Here is a 23,753-nt window from a genome sequence, read left to right as displayed (position 1 = left end):
AAAAAAAAAAAAAAAAAAAAAAAGACTTGGGAGAAGAGGGACAGAAAAATAGAAGAGGGAAAAGAAAAGGAAAAACTGGGAAGACCCAAGAGATTAAATTCTGTTCCTCTCCCATTCATTATAATGGCCCCATTTTAGTACATTTTGTATATCCGGGTCCCATGCAATATTTTACTTGAAAACTTAGAATTCATTGTATTAGACAATTGTTATAATAAATCACAAGCCATTCCCCCATTGTCGGATGTTTTAGTTATTTCCCTAACTGTTCACTGTAATAAGTAAAACTGTGATGGATATTCTTTGATAACGTAGTAAGAGGTACATGAAGTCATAGAATATTTGCATTTCCTTTGTCCCTTGGGGAAGGAGAGGGAGGAGTAGTCCCAGAAAGTTCTAGCTCCTGTCCAGAATCCAATTCTTCTAAGCTTTCCCTGGCTCTCACCTGTGTAGACACACTAAGCATCTGACTAGGTCAGATCCCCTGCTGGGTACTGTGGGAACAGTGGTGGGTAAACCACAGTCTGTCATCGCAGGGCTGACAACCTAGTGATGGTGACAGACACTAACCAGATTCTCTACTGGAGACTCTGAAGGAAGTGCCGCGAAACAAATCCTGAAGGTTAAGGAGCCGCAAAACACAGCGAATTGATTCAATCCGGGAGGATTAGGCAGGCTGCCCTGAGGAAACACCATTGACTAGCAGAGCGGAAGGGTGAGTAAGGAGAGCAGGGAAGAGCTGTGTGAAGGCTCAAAGGAGAGAGAAATCACAGCAGGTTTAAGAGATTGAGAAAACAGACACAACAGACAAAGAGAAACAATAGCAAATTGGGGGAAAGAAACAACAGAATACAGACTGTGCAAAATCTCATTGGATTTAGTAAGGATTTTTTCTTTCAGACAAGGTCTCACTATGTAGCGCAAGCTGGCCTCAAACTCACAGTGATCCTCCTGCTTCATCCTCCTGAGGGCTAGGATCACAAGTGTGAGCGCTCATACCTGGCTATAGTAAGGATTTTGGAATCCACTGCAAGAGAGATCATTGAAAGACTTTAAGAAAGTGCATTGTCTTATTGATGTTTGAACAAGAACATTCTAGCTGCAGCACAGAGGGAGCAAAGTGAACAAGGGTAGACCAGAAAAGGGAGTTCATGATGAAGTCAAGACAAGCGGTGACGATGGCTTGAACTAAAGTCACGGAAGAAGCCAGGCAAGGTGGCACACACCTGTAATCCTGGCACTCAGGAGGCTGAAGCAGGAGGATCACCATGAGTTCAAGGCCAACCTGGGCTATATGGTGAGTTTAAGACCAGCCTGAACTGCATAGTGAGACCCTATCTCAAAAAAAAAAAAAGTACAGTGGTAGAAGCGGGGATGAAAAGAAATGAATAGACTTCCGAATGCATGCTGTAAGAGGTGAAATGACAGCAGCTAGTTATCCATGAAAGCGTGTGTGAGAAAGGGCGAGTGGGTAAGGAGACCTTTAGTTTTCTGGCTTGAGCAGCTGGGTAGGTTTTTCCTTGCAGAGAGAGGGCACATTGTCTGTCACCTCTTACCTGAGCTGTCTTATGAGCCCTTTGATTTATTTTCTTGTTGGACAACCTTTCCATAAATACAAATCTGTGAACTATACAGGCAAGTTATCTGCCCTTACAAACATCCTACATAGCTGGGCATGGTGGTGCATACCTATAATCCCAGCACTCAGGAGGCTGAGACAGGAAGATCACCATGAATCTGAGGCCAGCCTGGACTACACAGGGAAAATCCTGCATACAATGGTGCGAAGGACACAGGGTACCCTCTGTATTTGTGTCCTTTCAAAAAGCGGCAAAATGAAAGGGTCATATCAGGGACAATTCTGGAATCCAACAGACTTAGGCTGAGTAGAGCTTATTTCAACCACCTGAAAGTCATTCACTGTGGTTTTGGTGGTAGCGTCTGGGCTGTTGGTTCTACCCTCTGAATCATCCTTCCTTTTCCATAAGAAAACTGAATTTACATCTGAATGGGTTTCCCAGCCTGCTCTCTGTCTGTAAAAGGGTAGAGATGCAAAGGCCTCTTTCCATTTTGTACTTTGTCCATGCTGCTCCCAGGTGATGAACGAAGCTTTTGCCTGAGCAGTTCTCTTTAAATCTGGTGGATTACTTATCCACATTTTTGTGTCTTGGAATGAGGAGCTGCATAGAAATTCAGGCCTGCTCATAAACAGATGCTGAGGGTGCAAGGTGGGATTAGAAGTTTAATGGCAGTATGAATGTAGCTCAGTGACAGTGTGCTTCTTGGCTGGTACAAGGCTTTGGGTCAGAATCCCAATACCAAAGGGAGGAGATAGGCAGAAAGAATCTCAAGAGCATGAGGACCGACACCTATGAAAGGAGAGGGAGAGAGAAGGTTGTGGGGGAAGCAATTCAGACTGCAGTGCATCTCTGAAAAAGTCTTGGCTGGGCTGACTGCCCATCAGAGGAGTCTTGCATCAGGCAGTAATGGCCCTGCTTTAGCCTATGGCCTCAGATTCTTTAGGGGTACATCAGAAAGACAGCTAGCAAGTGAGCATAAGCAGTAGATCTTAGAGGCTGTGCACAGTCCACCCCTTGCCAGTGCAACCCTCCCTGTGCTGCCAGGTCCACCCTGCCACGGCTGTGGTGAGCAGCTCTTCTCCGGCTTCCATAGGTGCCCCTCCTGAGGGACTCAGAAGAGGAAGGTTAGTGGATGAGTCACAGCCCCTGCTGTTGCTGATAGCTGTGGGTTGTTTTTTTCTTTTTTAATCAATTTATAGACTGTAGCATTTTGGTAAAAGTATTGAATCTTTGTTTATTTGTTTTGTTTTTTGTGGTACTGGGGAGTGAAGCAAAGAGCTCATGCATACTAACCAAGCACTCTACCACTGAGCAATCCCTAGTCCTTTTTATTTTAATTTTTGAGACAGGATCTTGCTAGGTTGCCCAGGCTGGTCTCAAACTTTCAATCCCCTTATCTCCATCTCCCCAGAAACTGGAACTATAGTAACCCTTTTTTTTCTTTTTTCTTTCTTTTCTTTCTTTTTGGGAGTGGGTCTTGCTGTGTAATCCTGGCTGGCCTTAAACTCATAGAAATCCTCCTGCCTCACCCTCCTGAGTGCTGGGATTATAGGTGTGCATCACCATGCTCAGCATGATTGACCCTTTTTAAAGTCTAAGCATTGCAGATAATTTTCTTCTCTCTCTATTTCTTTCTGTCTGTCTGTCTGTCTTCTTTTTCTGTGCTGAGATCAAGCCAAGGTCCTTGCATATGCTGGCAAGTACTCTACCACTCAGCTACAGGCCTACCCTACAAACTTTTTAATCATTTGCTTCTAACACAGCTTCAAACAATGTCGCTGAAGGAGTCACTCCCTTCCATTTAATTCTAAACAGTACCCAATGGACAATTCTTGCTCCTATTGTCGTAAGAGGGATAGAAAATAAAATAACAAAATCCTGGAGACCTCTGATGCTCCAGATGAGAGCATATGTGTGCCGGATCTCCTAGCCTGACCTGGTCACCTTGACCCTACTCCCACCTCATTAAGGGTTCATAAATATACACTACATGACATAAATATAATTAAGATCAGAGTGAATGCTAGAACAAGCATGTGTGTTGAGAACTCCTAAAATAACTCAGCACCCTGTCAATCATTCCTGTCAATCACACCTACAGGTTCAGAGGAGATACCTAAGCCAAAGAGGCCTGGCCTTTCACTTCTAAAAGGCTGATTTGTATGTGCTTTTCATTACTCTGTTGCTGTTGCTATTTTTGTGTGCTTTGACTGTGCAGTGGGTTTCTGTCGCCTCTGCACTTTTTTTTTGTCTTTTTAAGATAGGGTCTCACTATGCAGTTCAGGCTGTCCTTGAGCTACCTTTGTAGCCCGGGCTGGCCTTGAACTCACAATGATCCTCCTGCCTCAGCCTCCCAAGTGCTAGGATTACAGGCGTGCACTACTGCATCCAGCTAGCCCCTGCACTTTTCTTGGTGTATGCTACATCTTCTGTTGGCACAGACTTGTCCTGAGCACAGCTCCCTATGACCTAAATGTAGCTGCTGCTACTTACTACGGGGCGCACACTTGGCAATTCTGCCCTTGCTGCCATACACAAGTGCCTGGATCATCGCAGCCCATTCCACAGCAACACTTCTGTTTGGCCCTATTATCTTTCCCTTATAAAAAATAGATTTTTAGCTGGACAGGCTGGGTCATCCCTGTAATACAGCACTTGAGAGACTGAGACAGGAAGGTTGTGTGTTCAAAATCAGCTTGGGCCACATAGTGAGTTAAAGACCAGCCTGAGCTACACGGCAAGACCCTGTTTAAAAAACAAAAAACAAAAAACCAAGCTGTGGTGGCACATGCCTGAAATCCAAGCACTGGGGAAGCTGAGGCAGAAGGATCCTGAAGCAGGAGTTTGAGGCCAACCTGAACTACATAGTTAGTTCAAAACCCAGCCTGAACTGCACAGCGAAACCCTGTCTCAAAGAATTCACAAAGAACAACAATAACAAAAAAGGATTTTTTATGAAGTCAATTATATCTAAATTTCCCCTTGCCCTTTTGTATTTTTTTTTCTTGTTGTTTAAAGGTCTTTATAAATCATAAATTCTACGTTTGGACTCCAAATTTTTTTTCTTTTTTTGAGACAGAGTCTTACTACACAGTTCAGGCTGACCTTGAACTCACTGTGTAGCCCAGGCTGGCCTCAAACTCACAGTGATTCTCAACATTTCAAGCACTAGGATTACAGATGTGTGCCACCACACCTGGCCCAAAATTTTATTTTAAAATTTTATTTTCACATTTATACCTCAAGGCATACAGAATTTATTTCTGAATGTAAATTTGAGAGTCCAATCTTATTTTCTTCTGTATGGTTGGCTAATTGAGACATTGCCATGTGTTTTAAATCATACCTTACCTGCTGAATTTTAATACTATTTGTCATTTCTAAAATTCCTATGGATGCCAGGCTTACAGGCATACTCTTATCATCTCAGCCCTCTGGGAGGATCACAGTTTGAGTTGGTCTAAGCAACTAGCAACTTAGTGAGACCCTACCTCAAAATAAAAACTTTTTTTTTTTGCCTTTTTGAAACAGGATCTCGCTATGCAGTTCAGGCTGGACTTGAGCTCACTTTGTAGCCCAGGCTGGTCTCAAACTCACAACAATCCTCCTGCCTCAGCCTCCCGAGTGCTGGGATTACAGGTGTGCACCACCACGCCTGACTCAAAATAAAAACATTTTAAAAGAGTTGACAGTGTAGTTCAGTGTGAAGGCTCTGGGTTCAATTTTCAGCACTGTAAAAAGAAATAATTAAAATTCCCTGTAACAGTGGGATGTATGTGTGAACTCTGTCTACTTTGCTAGCATATACTTTTTGTAACCATCTTGTTAAATTTTTGTTTTATGATTAGAGCATTATGAAGAATTATGAACAATTTGTGTGTAATTCTTCTCTTCCTTTTTTTTTTTTTTTTCAGACAAGGTCTTGCTGTGTAGTTCAGGCTGGCCTTGAACTCATCATGGAGACCAGGCTGATCTTGAATTTACAGTGATCCTCCTGCCTCAGCTTCCCAAGTGCTAGGGTTACAAGTGTGCACTAGCACAACTGGTTTGTATGTAATTCTTTTTTCTGTTTGTTTGCTCGTATGTAATGCTTAACCTAAACCATGTGACTCAAAGACTTCATCCTGAAATCATAACTACTTTCCAGATATTTTGCAATCACTTTCCAGTTTACTATTGGGAGTCAGCTTATTCATATGAAGAGAATATCAGATACAAGTACCTTAAAATATTAACTGGTTTTTGGTGGGTTTTTTTGTTGTTGTTTTTGGTTTTTTTGGTACCAGGAATTGAACTCAGGACCTTGCTCTTTCCAGGTAAACGATAAAATATTAACTGTTAAGTATGAGATTTTAAAAATTCAGTTTAATATCAAGCATACAAATATATCATCAAAATTTCAAATATTTAATGTGATATTAGCAAAGAGAAGAAAAGATGGGCTATTCTTGCCAAAGATGTCACAGTTAGCAAATGTACAATTCTGACAGGGGGACCCAAAAGTAGGAAGCTGTTTTATTTATTTATTTGTGTGTTTGTTTTTGGAAGCAGTTTTAAAAAATAAATATGATTTAGTAGATTATATTTAGAAAAGTTTACTCAGTAGTAAAGAATAGGTATCTTCATCATGGATTTTCATGGAGATTTTATAAGTACTGACCATGTTCTAAGTTACAAAATCAGTCTCAAAGACCTAAGAATGAGTATATTTTCCAAATGCTTGACTGCCTCATAACTGAATGTCTGGAAAATTGTAAATATAACGCTAAGCTACTAAAAGAAGACAGTATACCAGAAGTCAAAAAATACAACTGAATAAATTTTAAAATACCTTAGCTTGAGGCAGGAGGATCATTGCAAGATCGAGACCAGCCTGGGCTTCAAAGCGAGCTCAAGGCTAGCCTGAACTGCATTGCAAGACCCTGTCTTTTGTTTTTTTTTTTTTTTTTTGGTCTTTTTGAGACAGGGTCTCCCTACGCAGTTCAGGCTTGCCTTGAGCTCACTTTGTAGCCCAGGCTGGTCTCAAACTCACAACAATCCTCCTGCCTCAGCCTCCCGAGTGTTGGGATTACAGATGTGCACCACCATGCCTAGCCAAGACCCTATCTCAAAAAGACAAAAACTAAAATAAAATACCTTAGATTGAAATTTGTAGGATATACTTCAGGAGAATTAGCAGCCTTTTGTGATTATATTAGAAAAGAAGATAGGCTGAAACTTAAAACACTAAATTTTAAAGTCAAGAAATAACACGTACCAGGCATGGTGGTACACACCTGTAATCCCAGCACTTTGGAGGCTGAGGCAGGAGGATCACTGTGAGTTTGAGGCCAACCTGGCCACATACTGAGTTCAAAGCCAGTCTCAACTACATAGTGACAAAAAAAAAAAAAAAGAGAGACCAAGATCGGCAGAACTGATCAAAGAAAGTCATGAGATAATAAAAATAAGATAAATTAAATGAGCTGTAAATAAATATATGTGATAAAAGAGACTGACATAGTCAAGTGAATTTTTTGAGAACAGTAATAAATGAATGCTGGTGAAATGATGAAGAAAAGGACCACAAAGCGTGAGAAACAGAAAAGAAAAGATATCACACTGCAGATGCAGCAGAGGCTGGTGGTGTGCGGAGTTACAGATCGTCTTCCACAGTCCGCCCCGGTGACGTGATTCACACCCACTGGATGTGAAATGCACTCAGGCTCATCACAGAGTCTCACCCCCAGGCAGCGGCTCGGAACGCAGGACTCCGCCATGTACATGAGGTGTTGGTGCAGATGCGGCTGTCCAGATGCAGCTCCCAGGACTGGAGGCGGTGCGAAAGGAACCAGACAGGGCACACCTGCCAGAGAGGGGGACACGAGGGCTGAACAGGTGGCAGCTGCCAACCATGCAGCAGAACAAATGATGCAGGGAAATAAATGGCCTCGTTCAAGAGAAAAAGAGGTCTGACAGGAAGATAAAAATTGCAAAGTTATTTGAACTGAGAAAGTTTAACACAAAGAACTATTAACAATGACTATTGATAAAAAAAATGACAATTGTGTTTTGGATTTCAGGAGTAAAAATCAACATTTGTTTTGTTAGGCATTTTGTGGTACACACTGGTAATCCCAGCACTTGGGAGGCTGAAGCAGGAGGATTGCTTTGAGTTCAAGGCCAGCCTGGATTACATAGTGAGACACTATCCCAAAAAACCAAAAAACTAACTAACTAACTAAATAAATAAATAGTTAAAGATTGATCTGTTAAACTGCTAGCATTTCTGTAACTCCTATCAGAGGATTATAGGAGGCACTGACTTTCTACATTATGTGTATGGGTATTGTTTACATTTTGTAGAGCTTTATATTGCATTCATAATCAGCATTTTATGCAATAAAGATTTTGTTTTTAAATTAAGGCTTCAAAAAATAAATAAATTAGGGTTTCTTTTTTTATGGTTTTTTGAGACAGGGTCTCCCTATGTAGCCCAGGCTGACCTTGAACTCACTAGGTAATCCAGGCTGGTCTTGAGCTCATGGTGATCCTCCTGCCTCAGCCTCCCAAGTGCTGGGATTACAGGCATGTGCCACTATACCTGGTTAGGCTTTCATAATTTGTAATAAACAGTTTCTCCTTGTTCCTAATGTATATGTCTACCCATTGTTTCTTCCTACTCTTTTTTTTTCTTTTTTTTTTTTTTTTTTGTAATGCTAGGGATGGCACCTAGGGCTTCGCACATGCCTGGTAAACATTCTACCACTGAGGGGTTGTGGATTTAGCTCAGTGGTAGAACGCTTGCCTAACAAGCTGGAAGCCCTGGGTTCGGTCCTCAGCATTAAAAACAAAAATAAGGGCTGGCTCTGAGGTGGGAAGCCGTGCCTGAACGGCTTAGCGAAGGAAAAGCTGCTTAGGTCATGACAGTAGGGAAGCAGAGAGCAAAGAGAGGTCCCAGACAAAGCAGTTCTTCTTTTGTATTTCTTTGTTTTTTTCCGGTACCAGGAATTGAACTCATGATCTTGCACTTGCCAGGCAGGCACTGTGCCGCTGAGTTAAATCCCCAGCCCAAATCAGTTCTTGAAAGGGTTTTCTTCCAGGTGTGGGACACACTGCTGTCTTCTTTCCATATGGCCTCCTCTTAGCGATCTCTCTGAGCAAGTAGAGCAGCGATTTCTGGCATCTCTCACAAGGGCACAAATCCTATCTGATTAGGGCCGCAACCTTATGATCCCATCTACCCTTACTTACTTCTTTTATGGTCCCCACCTCCAAAGACAGCCACACTGGGGGTGAGAGCTTCAGGGAATGAAGCGGAGGGAACCCACTGATTTCCTAGGACCTTCCAAAAAAAATCTCAATCTCCGCCCACCGTTTCATTCAGATACACACAAGTCAGTCTGATGGGCTGGTGTGGCACTCACTGCTTGCAGGGAAGCTCAGTTGTGTGCTTGGAAAAAAACTTCAAGAGAAGGAGGAGGTGAAAAAAAAAAAATTTAGTAATAAAGACTGACTTGAGGGGCCAGGATTGCAGCTCAGTGTTGGTGCCCTCGCCTGGCATGTTCAAGCCCTGGATTCCATCACAGGTACACACGTGAAAAGGGACTGACCAGAGAGGCAAAAGGAAAGGGAATAAGAGGGTATGCACACCCCAACGCCAAGGGTGCTGTTCACATGTGTGGGCTGAGCGTGTAGCTCAACATTGTAACACATGCCTAATATTAGGTTTCCGGCGCAGAAAAAAAGAAAAGAAAGAAGGCCTTTACTCTGGACACAGTGGAGTGCGTAGCATGCCATACCAGACTCCTCTGGGGCGAGACAAGGGACCTGGGGGCGTTTATAAGGACTCTGGCTAGGGGCGGAGCTTAAGGGGCGGGCTTAGTGACGTGTCAGGAGCTGATTGGGGGTTTCTTTGCGCGGGAAGGGCAAAAGGAAATTGTACTCTAGCCTGAGGGGAGGAGAAGGCGGGTGGTCATTGGGAAGATAAGCTGTTGTTTTGGGCTTCAGCCATGTTAGACCACCACCACCATAATAATTCAGCAATTCTTTTTTTTTTTTTTTTTTGCCTTTTTTTGAGACAGGGTCTCACTCTGCAGTTCAGGCTGGCCTTGAGCTCACTTTGTAGCCCAGGCTGGTCTCAAACTCGCAACGATCCTCCTGCCTCAGCCTCCTGAGTGCTGGGATTACAGGCGTGCGCCACCACACCTGGCTTTTAATATATTTCCTTCTCTTTTTTTTAGATACCGGGAGTCGAACTCACTACCTTGCGCTTGCCAGGCAGGCGCTTGCGCCACTGAGCTATATCCCCGGCCCCTAATTCAGCAATTCATACCCAGGCAGGAACCTATCACCTAACATGCACAGGGCCCCTGAGTTCCATCCCCAGTTCTGAAAACATAAATAAATCGTAATCTGTACGAGTGGCATTTCCTGGAGGTTTTTATTTTTAATATTTATTAATTTATTTATTTAGTGGTAGTGCAAAACCTGCAAGGCCACACGTTAGGTACTAGTTCTGAGTACAGTGTGTCAGAAACTACCATACTGAGCCGGGCGTGGTGGCACAGGCCTGTAATTTCAGCACTCGGGAGGCTGAGGCAGGAGGATTCTTGCAAGTTCGAGACCAGCCTGGGCTACAAAGTGAGCTCAAGGACAGCCTGAAAGGCGTAAGGAGACCCTGTCTCAAAAAAAAAAAAAAGAAAGGAAATTACCATACTGGCACCTTTCCTGAAAGCTTTCCCGATTCAGACCCTACAGAGGAGTGCCTGGGGAAGAAAGGGCCATATGCAGATGTTGAGAAAACTGGATCCCTAAATATCATTTCGCTTTGGGGGGTTTGCTTTGCCATGAAACCCTTGTAATTTAGCTGATGCCAATGCAAAAATTCAGAGCATGAAGACAATTTGAAAAACTGTCAGTCTGAACAGTCAGCTATCAAGGTATGACAGGAATCATGGCAGCTAACAAAAATGAATAGAAAATTCCTTCAGGATTCTGCCCCAGAGCGAATCAGCTTCAAGAATTTTCTGTCCTCCTGTCTCCCACTACATTTTTTTTCCAGAGAAAGCACTTCCAGTTGGTCTAGGATTTTTTGTTTATTTGTTTATATGTTTGGTTGGTTTTGTGAATTGTTTTTTTTTTTTTTTTTTTTTTTTTTTTTTTTTTGGATTGGGTTGTTGAGACAGGGTCTCACTATGTATTCCAGGCTGTCCTGAAACTTGTGATGATCCTCCTGCCTCAGCCTTCCAAATGCTAGGATTATAGGTGTGTACCACCATGCTGTTTATTTGCCAGTTGGCCTCATTGTAAGTGGATGTCATCCTCTGACAAGGGAAGGGCGTTGAACTGTGATTGACAGCCCCACCAAACCAGTGTGCAGTGGGGGGAGGGGTGTTCTCCAAAAGAAAGAGAATGCTGATGGAGAAAAACAACAGATGTCCTCTGCATTCCAACCATGGGTTGCCAAGCAACAGCTCCCACTTTTTAAAATACCATATACGATTTTTAAATGCCTTTGCCTAGCAAAATATAATTATTTCAAAGGCGAACAAAAGATATACTCAACTCTTTCCAACAAGAGACAGCCCATGTCCAGCTACGGCCTCCATTCTTTCCCTGGCTCTGTCATGATCCTCCTCCATAGTTTGCAATTTGTGGGCAAAATGACAAATTTAAGCATCCTCAACCCCCTACCGCATGTGATTCTAGGGAAAGAAAAAAGGAAAGAGATATAGATACAGATATCTGATGTTATATATATCACTGTATGTAATTTATACCTCAGTATAAGAAAAACCATTCATGACACAGCAAGGAAACACCCCTACCGCATGTGATTCTAGGGAAAGAAAAAAGGAAAGAGATATAAATACAGATATCTGATGTTATATATATCACTGTATGTAATTTATACCTCAATATAAGGAAAACCATTCATGACACAGCAAGGAAACAATATAGGTAGAAACTCCTGTCTTCATTTATTGAACAGAGCCTAATATTTACAGCTCTGCCTTTCCCCACCATTGATTAGCCAGCGCCTCAGTGGATTTAGTCAGAAGCCACTTAATAGTGCTGATCTCCTGAGTCCGCACTGTGTGCTGTGCCCCTCCCCCAGCATTAAGTGCACGCAAGAATATGTTAGTGTATCGGAGTTACATTCCTCCCCAGTGTTTTGCTCACATTTACCACTCCAATTGTCTGCTCCCTCTGCACTTTGGACCCTGGAGCTGTCTCTATTTTTTAAGTGTTTATCAAAAGAACTTTTCATTTTACCCAGTCTGCTGAATTGCTGAAATTGGAAGTCGCCTGTGCTTACATATCTGCCTCCCCAACTAGTCTGCAAGCCCCACAGGTGCAGGAAAGATGTCTTGCTTATAACTCTGTTCCCACAACTCAGCACTAACACAGCAGGCACTAATTACATGTTTGTCGCATGAATGAATGTAACCAGGGAGGGAATAAATGACCTAACTCTACATGGATTGTTTCTTTTGGAAAGAAGTTGATTGGATTTTTTAATTAATTAGGTAATTAATGAGAAGACACATGGAAGACTTTTGCCCATGTAACAAAATTCTCTTTCAGAATTATCTCCTGTTGATAATTTAACCTGAGACTTGCCTTTTACATATCATTGTTTAGCCTGCAAATGTCTTAGTCATTTGAGTTTTGGTTGTTTTGTTTTGTTGTTCTGTTTGTTTTGTTTTGAGACAGGGTCTCACAAGACCAGACCCAGGCTGGCCTTGAACTCCCAGCAAGCCTCCTGCCTCAGCCTCCTGAGTGCTGGGATTACAGGCATGCACCACCACACCTGGCTGAGTTTTGGTTCTTATATTTATTGCTTTTTAAACCTTGAAAGCCTTCAGAGGAAGTGGAATTTGGTTATGCTCACGCAAATATAATACTGACAGGACATGCCTTTGTCTATGACATGGTAAAAGAAGCAAAATTTACTTGCACAAATACATTATTTGCATTGGTATTTGGAGAGCCTCTTCCTTAGTGGATGAATAGTTTAGTGACTGACTTGAAAATAGGTATCCCATAGTCTGTGTGTGGAGTTTGACCTGGTTCATGATCAAAAAAGAATTCTTTTCATTTTTAAAAATATTAAATTTTTAAAATATATTAAATTTATTTTTGACTGATAAATATAAAAAGTATACATATTAATGAGGAACTGGTAATGTGATGTTTTGAGACATACATACATTGCATTATATTTAAACTGGTTGAATGTATTTATCTTCTAAACACGTATCATTTCTTTATGATGAAAACTTTCAACATCCTTTCCTCTTGTTTTCCTGAAATGTACATTATTGTTGTAACAGAAAATGCCTCCCACCAGTACACTTCAGGTTTGTAGTTGCCCAAGTAATAATAGTTCCTGTTCCAGTTGCTCCTGTCTCTTACAAACAGCTGGTCATGGGCTGGGAATTTAGCTCAGTGGCACAGCGCCTGCCCAGCAAGCGCAAGGTCATGAGTTCGATTCCCAGTACCAGAAAAAAAAAAAGGAAAAAAAAAAAAGAAACAGCTGGTCCCTGTGGTGCACACTGTATAAACCAATCCCCAGTTGGCAAGCCATTCTGCCTCTGCACTTCCTGCTTGCTTAACCCATCTAAGCCCCAGGCCACCAGAGATCAGGGCCTGATACTCTGGGAATGATCCCAATCAGTGCCCGTTGACATAAATAAATCTTCACCCAAATCCTGGGTGTCGTTTCGGTATTTCTGCTTGCCATTGCATTGTTACCTACAGTCACCCTATTGTGTAATGGTATACCAGAACTTGCTCCTCCTGCCCAACTATAAATTAGTACCCATGGCAGTGCACCGTGGTGCACACTTCTTTTGGGTTTTTTTGGTACCAGGAATCGAACTCACGAGCTCGCGCTTGCCAGGCAGGCCCTTGTGCTGCTGAGCTATACCTCCGGCCCAGTGGCACACACTTGTAATCTCAGCACTCCAGAGGCTGAGGCAGAGGATCACCATGAGTTCAAGGCCAGCCTGGGTTACATAGTGAATTGAAAGCCAGCTTGAACTACACAGCAAGACCCTGTCTCAAAAAAAAAGGAGAATTCTTCATTATTTTTTTCCAGACCTGCTCTTGCCCATCTCCACCCTTCCTGGATTTTTTTTTAGCAGTCCAGGCCAAAGCCTAGAAAACAACCTTCAACCCTCTTTTTCCTCCCATGCCTCGGGCCCCAGCCCACAGCCAATCCATTATCAGCCCTGCTTTTTTTTGTGTGTGTGTGTGTGGGGTAACCGGGTATCAAACTCAGGACCTTGCACTTGCCAGGAAGGAAGTTAGTTCACTGAGCTATATCCCAGGCCCCATTACTGGCTCTCCAGATTCTCCCTTCAACAGCTCAGTCCTGCCTCTCCTCACAAGCCCTTGGCTCCAAGACCACACCCAGCCCGCTCACCTACTCCCCGACAGCAGCCCCTGGCTCCTCTGCCTGCCTCACTCTTGTCCCTGCCGAGCGCTCTCCTCACAATAGTCAGAAGGAAGCTTTCAAACTACAAGTCAGATCACATCAGGTGTAGTCACCAGCCAATTTAAAAGGCAGCTGGAAAACAGTTCTGGGTCATCCCTGACCACACTGTGGGAAGCCCAGGGCCATCTCAAAAAAGAAAAAAGAAAAAAGAAAAAAGAAAAAAAAAAAAAAAAAGGCTTGAGCCTCCTCCCCAAGCAAATGAAACTGGAGGCTTGAAAAGAGAAGGGATGCTGCTGCCGCAGGCGTTATAAATAGCAAATCTTGGCGCAGTCACCTTGGCCCTTCTCCACGCTTCATTGTATGAAGCAAACAACCTCCGAGAAATCAGCGTGAGAATGCTAGAAAAATCGTCGTTATAACCCGGATGTTTTCCGGATGGGCTCCTGCCATGTCTGCTTGCTCGCCTCATTTCATAGTTGACCTTTGATGAACTAATGGAAGCTGAGTTTCTACAATGACTCAGGCTCGCTGCTCTGATGCTGTGCCATCCATTCAGTGGGAAGGAATGTGCTGGATTTTGGTCCTTTTCCATGCCATCTACAGAAGGATTGGCCAGAAACAATGTGGGCAGAAAAGGGCCTTGTGAGTATCAGGCAGGCTTAGAGACAGATTTGCTGTAAAGCTCACCAGATTTAAGATTTGGGACCCCCTCATTTCATGACACACTTCTAAGGTCCTGTTCTTAATTTTGTATTCATACTTTTGTTTTGGAGGGTATTTTGTTTTATTTTGCTTTGTGATTTTATTTTTGTTGTTTGCTTTTTTCTTTTTTCCTTTCTTTTCTTTCTTTCTTTTTTTTTTTTTTTGAAACAGAATCTCACTGTGGAGTTCAGGCTTGCACACTTTGTAGCCCAGGCTGGCCTCAAACTTGCAACAATCCTCTTGCTTCAGCCTCCCAAGTGCTGGGATTACAAGCATGAGCCACCAAATCCCAGTACTTGGGAGGCAGAGGCAGGAGGATCATTGAGAGTTTGAGATAAGCCTGGGCATCAAAGTGAGATCAAGACCAGCCTGAACACCATAGCAAGACCTTGTCTCAAAAAAAAAAAAAAAAAAAGACAGGAAAGTTCATGCTGTAACAGAGGGCAATCAAATATATAAACTACGTACTGCTATCATAGGTGTGTGCCACCACACCCGATTATATTTTCTTTCTTAAAAAGAACTCTACCTGTTTGCAACTAGGGTTACAGTTCCTCTTCCCAGGTTCTGTGGTTGCTACCGGAAACAGGAGATTCAGGATGTTGATGACATGAGGAACTGGAAGGAAGAGAGCAGTAAAAGAGAACGGCCTTTCACTTCACTGACTCAGGGTTATCATTCCTGAGCAAACCTTCCGGCCTCACCATTCCAAGCCAGCAGCATCCGGCATCCACATCCCTTAAGCAGCACCGCTGCTCTCCGGCCTTCCTAGAGATTGCATCTGCATGGAAATTGGTGAGACCCCGTCAGGAAGACTTTTCTAGATATCTTGATTACAAAACTGGGTGTGAGCTTGATGGCCTCATCTCCACAGAACAGGGAGATCGATGTGCAGATAGTTCCACTTGGCTCTGCTGTGCTACCACCCAGATATGAGCTGTGACTCGGTGGGGTTTGCACAAAACGCATGTCAACTTCGTGGCTCTCTTGCTCATTGACTTTATTAGACATGAGACCTCTTGCTTTGATTTCTACCCCAAGACCTGAGTGAATAAAGCATTCAGGATTTGCAGTCCCTTAGGGAGCTCCGCTGTTTTTAGACGCAAAGTGGTGCAAAGTGACTAAGATTGGATGAGGTTCCCCGACAAGTCCATGTGTCAGGGGCTTGGTTCCCAGAGTAGCACTGGTGAGAAGGGTTGGGAGCAACGGTGGTTCCCCAAGGCTCGGGGCTGCCCTCACAGGGGAGTGTGGGACTCTGCCTGTTCTCTTTCTCCTCTGCATCCTGTCTCATGGGGTGGGTGGATGGCTTCACGCATTTCCTGCCGTATGTGCTGCCCTCACCAGAGGATCAAATCAATGTGGCCACTAGTCATGGACTGGGCCCTCCAGAACTGGGCACTAAAGAAATGTTTTCTCTGTCAAAGTTAATTTGTGTTGGGAATGGTGGTGCACACCTGTAATCCCACCACTAAGGAGGCTGAAGCAGGAGGATCGCTGTGAATTCCAGGTCAGCCTGGGCTACATAGTAAGTTCAAGGCCAGCCTGAACTACATAGAGACCCTACTTCAAGAAAAAGTTAATTTCCATGACTATTCTATTATAGCGACAAAAAGCTGATTTAATACCTCCCCTTCCTTATCGCGAAAGCAAAATATTAAAGACTTACTGAATTAGATTTTTATTTTTTTAAAATATTTATAGCCTTTTTAATTTTTATTTATTTTTTTATTTTAGAAATAAAAGGAAGAAAACATTAACAGACATACAACATTTTACACCATATCACAAGCACAGTACAGACAATACAGAGTTACAAACAAAGTGGTAGGGAATTAACAATGGTTGTTGTATTACATATTGATATCTTCAAAGTGGCTTCTCATGAAAACAGATATAGACATACAATACTGGTCAACCAAAGACTCACTGACAGTTTCTTTCAGCATAGAAATAGAAGACAGAAGAACAACCATGTTAACTATCATGTGTATACATACATACAAAATTTCTCCTTCTTTCCCTTCTCTTTTCCCACATCCCAGTTGCCCTTTACTCTTCAGCGGTTTCCTATCATGAAAAACTTGAGGCCTTTATATTTAAATGGTCACAACTAGAGACCATACTCATAAGTTAAAGAAATCAAACACACATGTGTAAGCACCGCATTGTTTCACTAGTGTAAATCTTGAAAGAGTTAATTTAAACTTGGAGGTATGAATTAGATTTTTAATAACACTTTGGGTTTTTTTTTTTTCTTTTTTTGGTACCATGGATTGAACGCATGGTGTCCCACTGAGCTACATCCCCAGCCCAAGAAAGCAAATGCATTTTCATAGAGGCCATCTTTGTCAGATGACTCTGAAGTTAATTACTGTAGTCCTCCAAAGGTTAGCAGAGAATGGTTTCAACCCACTGAACCTCTGGATGATGGAGCCAGCACACTTCCACTATGACATTCTTCTGCTTTCTTATTATTGTTCTGAGATAGGGTCTCACTATATAATTTAGTTGAACTCACTTGAACTCAGAATGATTCACCTGCCTCAGCCTCTGAGTGCTGAGGTTATCAGCATGTGCCACCATGCACAGTTAATATTTTTAATACCTCAGAATCACCATGACAAAGCACCCCTCAATCTAGGGCCAGAAATGGTGGCCCATACCTATAACTCTAGTGCTCAGGAGGCTGAGGCAAAAAGATTGTCATGAGCTCAAGGGGAGCCTGAGCTATTTAGTGAGTTCAAGGCCATTCTGGACTACATAGTGAGGCCTGATAAAAAAAAGGGGGTGGGGGACAAAGCCCCCCAAAACTATATAATTTTCAGACCTTAAAAAGACCTAAAACCCATCTCTTCCATACTTCATGCAGCAAAATGGGACACCTTGGTTTCTACTTCGAGATCAGATCTGTAAGATGATATTATCCTAATTGAACATTACATATGTCCCAGAATCAGGGAAGTCAATGTGGCAATTCAAGTTTCCATACTGGCTGAACATCACCCTGCTTCTAACTTAACTAAGATTCTGCCGGTGACATAGCTCAATGATACAGCGTCTGCCTGGTAAACTTGAGGTCCTGAGTTTGATTCTTGACACCAAAAAAAAAAAAAAAAAAAGAATTTCAAACTAATATTCTGTACTTCTTTTCCACTAAGGATCACATAACCCAAGAGGTCCACCAGCAAGTTATGTGGGTGAATATGGCCAACAATTTCTTCCTTAGGTTCTTATAACTGTATCACCTGTAACAGCATTATAAAGGAGGATGGCGTCCACTAAACACAAAACCCTACTTGGTGAGTTTAGACATACAAGTTGGGGATTCAAAACTGTGAACCCCCATAATCTCAGCTACTGAGAAGGCTAAGGCAGGAGGATCACAAGCTCGAACCAGCCTGAGTAACTTAGTGGGATCCTGTCTCAAAATAAAATAGAAAGGGCTGGGGATATGGTTCCATACTAGAGTGCTTGCCAAGTATGTTTGCGGTCCAGTGCTCAATCCCTAGTATTGCAAAATAATAATAACAACAGCAGCAGCAGTAATAATAATAATAGCAACAGCAGCAGCCGTAACAGCAAGAGAGGAAAACAAATCTGGAGATCAGAAGACAGTTCTAGGGGCTGGAGATTTAGCTCAGCGGCAAAAGCGCTTGCCTGGCAAGCACAAGGTCGTGAGTTCGGTTCCTGGTACCAGAGAAAAACCAAAAAAAAAAAAAGAAGACAGTTCTAAAGAGAAAAGGAAAGGGGAAGGGGAAAGGGAAGTCAGAAAAATTCTGAAAGATGGGGTGTCCACAGGGTTATAAGTCATTGAGAACCCCCTAAGAAGGTTTGACAGCTAAAAAGAGTTTTAAGTTTGGAGCTGCCCCTCTTGCAAAGTTTAAGCGTGTCTCACTTGAATGTAAACACTTGGGGATGGGGATGTAGCCAGTGGTAAAGCACTTGCCTAGCCTGTGGGAGGTACCCCTGCTGCAAAAATAAACAGTAAGCACTTGCTTCCTCTTCGCCCTGTTTCCCATCCCCAAATCTTTTAGAACACCTATGCTTACACAAGTGTGTAGTGTGAGCAGAGTCCGTAAAGCTTGCAGAAAGACGTGAGCTCATTCGTGTGGAAGGAATCTGAAATGGGATGGCAGGAGAAGGCAACCAGGGAATTCACAGGTGCTTAAGGAGGCGCCTCCACAAGGTTTGGGATCTGAGGTTAGAGGCAGGCGCCTCTTCCCGCTGCGTGTGGAGACGGTGGTGAGTCCTGAGCATCACCCTTGTTCTGTCTCTGTTTAGCCGGTTCCTGTTGGCACATGTTCCTTGCAGCCCACTAGCCCACAATGACGGCTGCCACTGGGGCCACTGAGCAGGGTCTTGGAAGTCATGCAGTGCGACACGTGAGATGCACAGCCCACACTCCTCTTACAAACAAGGCAAGGTGCCTCGCAGAGAGGGGCCACTTGCACAAAAGGACTGACTGGGGTAGCGGTAGACTGCTGCCACTGCATTAGCACAGGAGGGGGACCCTACACCTCCCGTCCCGTCCTGTGTGGCACGCCCACTCTGCTTTCCCTGGAAGTCTCCACAATTCTCCAGTGGCTTTTGGGATTTGTTCCTGCCCTAAGGACCTCACCCCTATAATTTGCAAAGCTGCCTCTGTTGAAATGGAGTTAGGACTTCTTTTTGTACTGAAGAATCGTTTTATTTCTTTGATCTTTGTCCTTTCAAATTGAGCCCTCTTAGGCCTGCTGGGAATAATGAGCAAGTGTTTTGAAGAGTCAGGTACCTATAAATGGCCTCTCCCTCTTCCACACAAAGACACAAAGGCCCTGCCAGAGCTTTGAAACTAAACCCTTAGAGTCCTTCCGGCTGCACTTGTGTCTGTTACATAAAAAGGGGAAGAAGAGGACAAAGAGTGTGGTTTTCCTTTTCTAGTTACAATTGTTTGCGTTTTCTGAAATAAGTACACAGAGGCTAAGAGGGGTTATATAATTTGCCCTGCGTTACACAGCTAACAAATTCTGCCTGGAAGCTGCCCTCGAAACTTCGGATTGCTGGTGTATGGCTCTTTTGCTATAGCTGAGCTATCTCTGAAAAGGGGAGACTGGCTGCTAGTCCTGGAGTAGAAAGAGATCTTTCTGTAAGTAGAGACCCCTGTTACAATCCCTCATCAGCCAGCAGCAGCAGCAGCGACAGCATAGGAGCTAAACATCTCTATAGTGAAGAGAAGTAAGGTACTAGCTAAGAATCCACCTCTTGTGTCTGCCCACTTCCTCCCAGGTTGGCAGCCCTGCTGTATCTTGTGCTTTATGACTCTGCCCTGGTGGTGATAACTGATTCTTTTTTTTATAGTCTAAATTTAGATTTTGTATTTATCAATGCTGTACTGATAAAATATTCTGTTAAATAAAGTATATAAATTTGTTTTCACTAATGATACTGAACGTTGGGAGGGGATTTAGCTCAGCGGCACAGCGCCTGCCTGGCAAGCGCAAGGTCGTGAGTTCAATTCCCAGTACTGGAAAAACAAAAAGAAAGAAAGAAAAAAAGATCATTAACTGTTCCTTTCAATAAAGCAATATAAGTCAGTAGTACAGGTGACAACTGATTGGACTAGCAACGGCCCCTTGATTCTAACTGGGCAGCTCCATGCTGCTGCTCCTGATTGGAGGATAAGACTACTCCAACTTGGCCTACCTAACTGGAGTCCCATGCCTGTATAATTGAGGAAAAGAAAGAAAGCTTAGTAATGATAATAAGAGATTTTGAGAAGTAAAAATTGACTACAGAAGGAAAAATTCTGTAGTCAAAAATATACCTCCTTGGCCAGACATGGTGGCCCATGCCTGTAATCCCAGCTCTTGGGAGGCTGAAGCAGGAGGATTGCTATGAGTTCGAGGCCAGCCTGAACTTCTTAGAGACTGTGTCTCAGAATATATATATACAACTAATGATTTAGAAACCAGGAAGTATAGAAATCCCAAGGAACCACCACAATGATCCCATCTGCCAGAGGCACTAAAGTGAGCGATTCACAGGATTCCTGATTCATAGGATTCCTGGGGGTTGTACCCCAAACTCCTCAGACTGCTGTCTGCTGAAGCCCTGGTCCTGTTCACCACTGACATAATAATAATGGCTTCTCATGTCTTTCTGCCCTCCAAATCTCACACGAGCACCTCTCGTTGCCAGAACACAGCCCGAATCTTGTCAGGAGTCTGGGAAATACAGTTCTGAGGTTTCTAGCCTTCAAAATATAGGTGAAAGTATAGAAGAAAGTGAGACTGCTTCTAAGATACCAATAATCTGGGATAATCTGCATTTTGCATAGTCAGTGACATTGTCATTGACTCTTCTATCCATGTTTAACTTTCAAACAACAATAGCATTGGCAGTTTAATGCTTCTACTGAATGTGATACAACTATCCCTCAGGTAAATGAAGGTGCCATTATGGTCTGAATTGTGTTCCTTCAAAATTCATATACTGAAGCCCCAACTCCCCATATCTGGAGATGTATACAGATATTCCTTGTTTAATGACCTACCAGTGTAATGGCTGTTTGGCTTCATGACTGAGACACACTATTTACACTTGCAACTTGCCACTCAGACTTACAACCCATCTTGGTTTTGCAGAGTCCTGTATATCTTGTTTATAGAACCTCAGTGTCAAAAAAAAAAAAAAAGAACCTCAGTGTCTTTTTGTACAGGTCACCTTATTTATACAGTAATGTAATTTTTACTGATTGTACTGTACAGTACAGTCCTATAGTTTTATGTTCTGTTATACAGTATGGTACTGCACGTAAGTTATGCAAATAAAAGCTAAGTCATCCAGTTGGAGTTTCCTTTGACCATTTCTTTGTTCTGCATATTGCACTGTACATACTATATACAATCCTTCATTTAGCGACCAACTCACCTAGTTACAGGACTGCAACTCGGTCATTAAACAAGAAATGTCTGTATTTGGAGATAGGGCCTTTATAGAGGTAAGTTACATCGAGGCTGTTAGGATGGAACTTAATCCAGTCTTGGGGTTTTTTGTTTTTGTTTTTTGAGACAAGGTCTTGCTTTGTAGTTCAGGCTGGTCCTGAACGCTGCATGTAGCCTAGACAGGCCTCAAACTCATGGTGATCCTCCTACCTCAGCCTCTCAAGTGCTGGGATTACAGGCTCGTGTCACCACGTCTGGCTGACTACATCTTTATACAAAGAAGAAATCTGGAAACAAAAGGGGACACCAGGAGTGAGTGTTTGCAGAGGAAAGGCCATGTGAGGCCACAGCTAGAAAAAGGCCATGTGCAAATCAAGAAGAGAGGCCTCAGGAGAAACCAGGCCTATGCGCCCCTTGATCTCAGCCTGCAGGAACATACGTCTCTGTTAAGCCATCTGGTTTGTGCTATTTTGTTATGATGACCTGTTAGGCTTTGAATATGGTTTTCCTCTACCAAATTTCAGGGTGAAGTGTGCAGTGTTGGGAACTGAGGCAGGGTGGAGTTGGGTCGTGAGAATGGAGCCCTGGTGAACAGAGTGGTGCTATCTCTGTGAGAGTGAGGTCCGCCTCTTGAGGGGCTGGAGTAGCGACCACCAGAGCAGATCGCTGTAGAGCAAGGTTATCTCTGAACTTTGTCTCTTCCATGTGTACCTGCTTTACCTTCCATGTTTTCCCCATGAAGCCCTCAAAAGATCTTAAGCAGGTAGAGCTGCCTGGTCTTGGACTTCCAACTTCTATGACCATGAACCAACCTAAACGTCTTTTAAAAAAAATCACCCATCTCGGGTATTTTGTTATAGCAACAAATAAAAGACTAAGGCATAACCCTAGCAAACAATGACTAGTCTGCTACCCCTCCCCAAAAAGGAAGACACAAAGTCTCACCAGTCACTATATCCTCAGGGTAGCATCAGTTCTTCTAGATGAGTCACAGTCCTACCTCTGTCCTGCAAGTAAATAACAAAATCACAAAATTAACCTCTATGAACACCTCTTGTACAGAACAGTGGAAAGGGGGAGAGGGAAAAATTTGCTTAATGTATATAAATATACAGGCAGGGCATATAGTTCAGTGGTAGGGTAGCAGAAAATGCCCTCCCCCACCCCAGTATACTTCACTTTGTTAGTTTCCCAGGTAATAGTTCCTGTTCCAGTTTTGGTTGCTCCTGTCTTAGAAACAGCTGGTCCCTGTGGTGCACACTGTATAAACCAGTCCCCAGTTGGCAAGCCATTCTGCCTCTGCACTTCCTGCTTGCTTGTCCCGTCTAAGCCCCAGGCCACCAGAGATCAGGGCCTGATATTCTGGAAATGATCCCAATCAGTGCCCATCAACATAAAATAAATCTGCCTCCAAATCCTGGGTATCGTTTTGGTGTTTCTGCTTGCTGTGGCAATAGGGTGCTTGCCTAGCAGATACACGAGCCTGGATTTGATTCCTAGCACTATATAACAAAGTAAAAAAGAGAAAATGATAGTTAGAATAGTCTCTATTTCCATACCAGGTCACATGACCATAGTCAGAATGTTTAACTTCTTCCATTCCCCATTCCCTTTGCCTTGAGCTGATGGCAGCTGTAATGGCCATGACTTCTAACAACTAGGAGTGTCATAAATGGCAACAGCGAACTGGAGCAGCCTGTAGAGAGAGGCCTTTTTTAAAATACAGGAAATACGACAGCTGTAGACAAAGCTGATGTTGTAGAAAAGACAATAATTTCAGAGGCAATGACCTTGACTAAGGGAGAGGAAGTAGATTCTAGCACAAGTAGAGAGATTGGCCTAAGATAGGATCATACTTAGTTTCATCCAGTGAAACAGAAAAAGAAGACAGGTACAGGTGCTGTGGTACTATGTGGACTTTTTCTTCAGGACAGTGGGGAATTGATAATATGTTTAAACAGAGGGAGCCTTATGGTCAGATCTCTGCTTAAGAAAAATCTTGGGCTAGGGATGTAACTCAGTGGTAGAATGCTTGCCCGGCATGTGCAAGCAGTCATAGATGCGATCCCCAGCACAGAAAGCAAGAAAACAAGAAAGAGATGGGGGAGGCGGGGGGGGGGGGGG

The 23,753-nt window shown here is 43.2% G+C and overlaps 1 long non-coding RNA gene and 1 pseudogene across 1 annotated transcript in view; one reads left to right on the top strand and one right to left on the bottom strand.

Annotated features, from left to right (window-relative positions):
• LOC102024525 overlaps positions 1-15,429 on the bottom strand; it is a 25,067-nt pseudogene extending 9,638 nt beyond the window's left edge.
• A 4,240-nt stretch (positions 15,430-19,669) lies between these two features.
• The window catches only part of LOC102003724, a 13,622-nt gene continuing 9,538 nt past the window's right edge, over positions 19,670-23,753 (top strand). Inside the window, exon 1 of the long non-coding RNA XR_262704.1 lies at positions 19,670-19,831. This is a non-coding gene — a long non-coding RNA (uncharacterized LOC102003724). The remainder of the gene's footprint in view (positions 19,832-23,753) is intronic.

This window comes from Chinchilla lanigera, unplaced genomic scaffold (genome assembly GCF_000276665.1).
Source record: "Chinchilla lanigera isolate Chin_1 unplaced genomic scaffold, ChiLan1.0 scaffold00051, whole genome shotgun sequence".
NCBI classification, from domain to species: domain Eukaryota; kingdom Metazoa; phylum Chordata; class Mammalia; order Rodentia; family Chinchillidae; genus Chinchilla; species Chinchilla lanigera.
Note: the sequence above shows the minus strand (reverse complement) of the source record. Positions and strands in the feature narration are given on the sequence as shown.